This window comes from Centruroides sculpturatus, unplaced genomic scaffold (genome assembly GCF_000671375.1).
Source record: "Centruroides sculpturatus isolate CEXI.00-Female unplaced genomic scaffold, Cexi_2.0 scaffold194, whole genome shotgun sequence".
Classification (NCBI taxonomy): Eukaryota; Metazoa; Arthropoda; class Arachnida; order Scorpiones; family Buthidae; genus Centruroides; species Centruroides sculpturatus.
Genome location: NW_019384455.1, coordinates 75372 through 82463, shown reverse-complemented (window position 1 = coordinate 82463; position 7092 = coordinate 75372).

The following is a 7092-nucleotide window of genomic DNA, read 5'->3' as shown; positions in this document are numbered from 1 at the left end:
ATAAAAATCTTAGGGGATCACTTTTTGACCAATTACCATACTTTCCCATTACTTTTTACTTTCCCGACTCTGTTATATATAACAGAAAAGTAAAAAGTTCCAAAGTAATGTTCTTTATTATCAAAAGTGATTGCTGATGTTTTATTGTAGGTTTTTATTATTAATTGATTTTATTATTTACACACTTTTTCAATGTATAAAATTTTAATAAATGTTAGCTGGCCAATAAACCGAAGCCATATGGAACTGCGGTCATAGTTCCTTACAATACTTGAAACTGAAGACAATAAATAAAAGTGATGTTTTCTTTTCAAGATTTTTCGCAAATAATTCAATCTAGAATACTGTATATTAAGGTATTTAATGAAATAAGAAAAATAATCGACGGATCCTTAAGTCTGGCATAACAGTTTTGAAAACTTTCATAACTTTAAAGTCCAGGAATGAGTTGAGTAACTTTTCTGGCCAAACATTTAAAACAATGTGTGGCACCATCTGTTATGATATTTTAAAAACTTCTTATATTGTTAATTATTATAAAATGATAAAAATATTCACTTTTAGGATAGAGACAAGTTTTAAAAAAATTGCAAATGCTAAATAAATAGTAAATAAAATCTTTATCAAGTCCGACCCCACTCGATATTCAAAAATGATCCCTCTATCTCTCCACCTTGACCTTTAACATCACAATTTAATAGCATAAATCTCCCTGCAAAATTTCAATAGTTTTCGACAAAAGAAGTAATTAATTAAGCTTCAAGCTGGGTGAACAAAATTATGCCCTCCCACACACACTAATATCCATACATACAGGGGAAAAAACCAAATTCTTTGCATTTCTCGACGTTTTAAAGTCCCCGAGTCCAAAAATGTAAAAATTTTTTTGGGGGGTTATTTTTTGACCTTCGCCATACTTACTCTCTTTTATATAGAGCAACCGGGAAAGTAAAACTGCAGAAAATCACGTACAAATATCACGTACTGTACGAATCGTTTGATGTATCTTAGCCGGGCAATGCTCGGTACTCAGTTGAGGCTCTGGAAATATTTGAAATTTCAAGAGCCTCTATTTGGTAACTCACAGCGACTTTGTCATAGATTCGCCAAGAAATCTATTCCCTTCACTAAGAAAGTAGACAAGCCCCTGCTACTGTGCATTTTTTACAGCCCAGTCAAGATTCGTGAAACTAGCTTACAGCATCTAGCTTGAAAGGGATTTTTGCTATGCTGCTTGTAGTGCAAGATCAGAAGTATTGTAATGCTCAAGCATGATTAAGGCACACCCCCCGCATTCTTATCTCATAAACTATAGTGCAAAGTTGTGTTATTACGGATTAATTACGAATACAAACGTATAGTGCAAGCTTCGTATACGTACAAAAATTGCAGGGACGTAAGTTGTATTGAAATATGGAGTCCTTATCCTTTATTTAAATTGATTTTTCAAATCAGATGACTAACTTTTAGTAAAATATATATGTGAAAAATTTAATTTATATTTTAATGGATATTTGAAAATAAGTGATATGAAAGAATTATAATTAAAATTAATTTTGGAGTAATCTGCCTAATGTATAAAATATGTTAATAAACTTTAATTTTGTCAATTTTATAAAAATAATCGAAGTCAAATTTTGTAAACATTTTTAAAATTTTTCAAATTTTAGGTTTTCTCCCGTACGTATGGTTGTTAGTATGTGTGAGAGGGCATAATTTTGTTCACCCAGTTTAAAGCTTAATTAATAACTTCTTTTGTTGAAAACTATTGAAATTTTGCAGGGAGATTGATGCTATTAAATTTTGATGTTAAAGGTCAAACTAAAGCGATAGAGGGGTCATTTTTGTATCTCGAGTGGGATCGGGCTTAAAGATTTTTTTTACTGTTAACATTTGCAATTTTTTTAAAACTCGTCTCTACCCTAAAAGTGAATCTTTTTACCATTTTANGGTAACTCACAGCGACTTTGTCATAGATTCGCCAAGAAATCTATTCCCTTCACTAAGAAAGTAGACAAGCCCCTGCTACTGTGCATTTTTTACAGCCCAGTCAAGATTCGTGAAACTAGCTTACAGCATCTAGCTTGAAAGGGCTTTTTGCTATGCTGCTTGTAGTGCAAGATCAGAAGTATTGTAATGCTCAAGCATGATTAAGGCACACCCCCCGCATTCTTATCTCATAAACTATAGTGCAAAGTTGTGTTATTACGGATTAATTACGAATACAAACGTATAGTGCAAGCTTCGTATACGTACAAAAATTGCAGGGACGTAAGTTGTATTGAAATAAGGAGTCGTTATCCTTTATTTAAATTGATTTTTCAAATCAGATGACTAACTTTTAGTAAAATATATATGTGAAAAATTTAATTTATATTTTAATGGATATTTGAAAATAAGTGATATGAAAGAATTATAATTAAAATTAATTTTGGAGTAATCTGCCTAATGTATAAAATATGTTAATAAACTTTAATTTTGTCAATTTTATAAAAATAATCGAAGTCAAATTTTGTAAACATTTTTAAAATTTTTCAAATTTTAGGTTTTCTCCCGTACGTATGGTTGTTAGTATGTGTGAGAGGGCATAATTTTGTTCACCCAGTTTAAAGCTTAATTAATAACTTCTTTTGTTGAAAACTATTGAAATTTTGCAGGGAGATTGATGCTATTAAATTTTGATGTTAAAGGTCAAACTAAAGCGATAGAGGGGTCATTTTTGTATCTCGAGTGGGATCGGGCTTAAAGATTTTTTTTACTGTTAACATTTGCAATTTTTTTAAAACTCGTCTCTACCCTAAAAGTGAATCTTTTTACCATTTTATAATAATTAATAATATAAGAAGTTTTTAAAATATCATAACAGATGGTGCCACACACTGTTTTAAAGGTAGCGACTTTTTAAACTTTTTTTTTAAAGATTTATTTAATAATTTGAATCAAAGTGAAAGATTATTTGGAATATTAACAAAATTTTTCTCAATATTCTTTGCAATATTACTAATATTTAAAGAGTCGGTTATTTAAAAAAAACAAAGCATAAAATAGATTTTTAATTTAAAAAATGTATATTTTTTTATAATTTAGTCATTTGTTTGCTATAATTCTTCAAGTAAATATAATAAAAATACATATTTTTTTATGTAAATATGTTTCGAAGCTTATGTTTTAAATCTTAAATCCAAAAATTTTTTGGGGTAGTCCTCTGGATAATTCGTCCCAGTCCTTCGCCATCCGGTCTTCTCATTGTGAATCTAGCCGAACCCGTATTGGTTTTACTAGAAAAGGTCTTCTTAGTGCCCACAGGACGGAAAAGAGTTTTTAAAAAATCCATGAATGGATTTTAAACTTTCTGGTTTTTTCTCTATTTAATTTATTTTTCAATAGTATTTTTATTTGCCGTTATCCTTTCTTATTATTATTTATTTAGTAGACTGTAAACCATCACAATTACTAAAGATGACGACAGTTTTTCGATTTACTTTACAAAAGGAGAGTTAACAAAATAGGTCACACAAACAAACAACAAAGACGACTGATGGTGAGTACACAACGAAAATAAGCTAGTTTTCGTGGATTGTACAGACATTTTATTATTGATCAATGTCTGATAATTTTGACATGGTAAATCAAGAAGTAAGTCTGGAGGACGATTTTAATTCGCATAAGAAAGTACACGATAAAGATACATAAAAATTTAATTTTTTTTAATGGTCACTTAAAATGTAATAAGGTACGGTACATAATTTTATAACAAAAATATTTTAAAAAATGAAAAATAATAAAAGTATTAAAATATAAATATATTATTTAAAAGAAACGAACAGTTATTTATTTAACATTGTCACAATGCCGGGCTGCAATTTTTAATGATATTTTTAATTTATTTAATTTAAAATATCTCAAATTAGTAGTGTATTGCCCCTGTATGTTATACTTTTCCGTTAGCAATGGAGTCGTGCCGATCATCTATCTAGATCAGTGTTTCTCAACCTCTAACGAATCTTCGCCCCCTTCAATAAAACCGTTACGTAGTATCGCCCCTTCACTTCAAAATTCCGATGTCGAGGGCCAAGGCTAACGCCAAATTTGTACTGCATTGAATAGACTAGTGACTAGTATAATGTTATTTGTTTAATATAACGATATACGATATAACGAATAAAATATCTAATTATTCTTAATATAGTCTAATGTTTAACTATATCGCCTAGAATATTGTTTTCGCCCCCAAAATATAAATTGTTACTAATCGCCCCTCAACATGGAAAATCGCCCCCGTTTAGAAACACTGATCTAGATCCTTTCAGGAAAAATGCTTGAATTGAAATAACGTGACTTCCGGTTTGTATCGGACGTTAATATAAGCCTATAGTTAATCGAGGCCTCCTGCCCCTAAGGTTTCCATATCCGGTTTTGTATTTTATCTAACTCCATTCTCGAGATTAAAGAAAGACGAACGGACGACAGTGAAATTTATAGGTCTACAATTTTTTCAAATTGTAGACGTATAATAGTGACCATATAATAGTGACCATGGGCCCAATAGTGACCATGTTCAGTGGGACCCTGAACAGTGGGACTTTATCAAGTCCGACCCCACTCGATATTCAAAAATGATCCCTCTATCTCTCCACCTTGACCTTTAACATCACAATTTAATAGCATAAATCTCCCNATTAAAGAAAGACGAACGGACGACAGTGAAATTTATAGGTCTACAATTTTTTCAAATTGTAGACGTATAATAGTGACCATGGGCCCAATAGTGACCATGTTCAGTGGGACCCTGAACAGTGGGAGTTCGGTCGTGGGTTCGCGCCTCGCCAGAGGGCCAGCCACGTCGAGTTTTCTGGGTTTTCTCTAGGTCTGTAACGCATGAATAGGGGTCAGTTAGCCTTAAAGACCTCCCGGAAGGCATTCCCCTTAGGCAGTGTTGTGTTGCCGTAACTTAAATAAACAAACAAACAGCCCAATAATGAAGTTCGTGTTAACAATAAAAAATCTCAATGATTGCCGGTTGCAACCACTTGGATTCGCTATTGACTAGATGATATTTCTATTATTTAGGAATCTGTTAAAGATTTATTCATTGATCTCTGAGCTATTACTCGTATAGCGTTAAGATTAGGAATTATTAACCTAACACTATTAATATATTTATTACTAAGTAAAGTAAACGTGAATATTTCATCTGTATTATTGTGATATCTTTCATTCATCCCTCTTGTCATATTCAATGAGGCCAGTGACCGTTTTGGTTTTAAGGCTACGTAAGTCACGTGACTGATGAAAAACAATTTAGTGTATCAATAATTCATCAGTATTAATAGCGACGAAATGAAATCTTTAATGACTTTTTTCCATTTATTCAAGTTTGATTATATTATAAGATCTCAAATATTTCCGGCATTCATCAAAATTTATCAGTGAAAACAAAAAAGGGTCTTTTACATTTCATAGACACAATGTAGTGACACTTTTTAAACACTTGGCAGATTATTAATCTTTTATTAGGTTGGGACTCTAATTACAAGTCGCGTTTCGGGCTCCAGCCCCTCCTCAGCCAACTAAACAATTAAATAAAACATGTGAAGAATGTACTGTACATATAAACACGCGAATTATGATTCGACAATGCACAAGAAACTATGCACAATATAGATATAACACATTCAAAAAACATACCTTAAAAGTTCGATATGTTACAATTACATTTATACAGACAGCATACGTAATGGATCGTAGAATGAACAGACCGACAGATTTCGACGAGTTTTTATTTTTTATGACATTCGTCTAAATAAATCAAATTTACAGAAAAGTATAACAACATCCGTTATGCCTTGTTAAGTGATATGCCGTTATGTATCTTGGCATATCACTTAAATTTACACAATGACTTGCTACTGTTACATACAGACACGTCTCACGCACGACCATCACAGCGACGTAGTTCGGTTTTCTAATTTACATATAGGCCTATACCAATAAACGAATTTAAAAGAATTTTCGGTAATCGATAAAAAGTTGTATACAGACAGCAACAACAGAACTTAAGACTTATTAATATATTAATAACATTCTGATTTTTACAATTATTATGCAAATGGAGGGGGCGTTTGGATCGTAAAGTTAGTTGGTGACTTTTTTCTCGCTGCTTCACAAAAGACACTTTTTCTTGTTAATTGCCTTAAAATATATTTTTGTTCGCCATTATGATTAATCATAAATTGATTTTGCTACTATTGCTAATGTCTGGACCTCAGCAGAAAACCACTAAAAAAGGAAGACTACCTACTAATCGTTCAAATCAGCCATCTAAATATGCAAATTTATCCGGAACCGAAGTAAATCTAATAACCGACTATACAGAAACAAGAACAGTTTCTCCAAACATCAGGTGAGAATTCTAAATCTAATAGTCTAACGGAGTCAAATAATCCAGAGACATCTGACATCTCAACTGCAGAGTTATGGCTAAAGATAGTTGAACTTTTTACTGCTAGCAAGCAAAAAGTCAGATAACCAATTTATGCTTATTCGTGACGAAATTATAGAATTTAGAAAACAATTACAATTGGTGAATGAAAAATACGAAAATATTGAATTAGAGTTAACTAAAGTAGATACATACAAAGAACAAATGCAATTTAGACTTGATGCTATGAATAATGCTATTAATAATAATAAATTAATAATTTACGATTTTACAAAAATTATGACAGGTAAGAATCACAAAGAACTTTTAGACTTACTAGCATTTGTTACTAAAATGCCAATCAATGAAAATGAAGATATAAAATTTATTCATAATATACCCAATCCTAGAATTAATATCAAATGTATAACTTTAAAAGCAGAACAACTACGCAATATTATATTGATGAATTTTTATAGATTAAAACAGAATAAATTATTAGGAGAATGGAAGAACGTAAATCTGGCTGCAGACTTAGGCTAAGAAGAAAAATGCTTTTGCCACATTACATTGATATAAAAAAACGTGGTTTTCAAATTAAATTAAGAGATGATTATTTCATAATAAATCAGCATAAAATTACTTATAGTTTAACACAGCAACAACTAGTT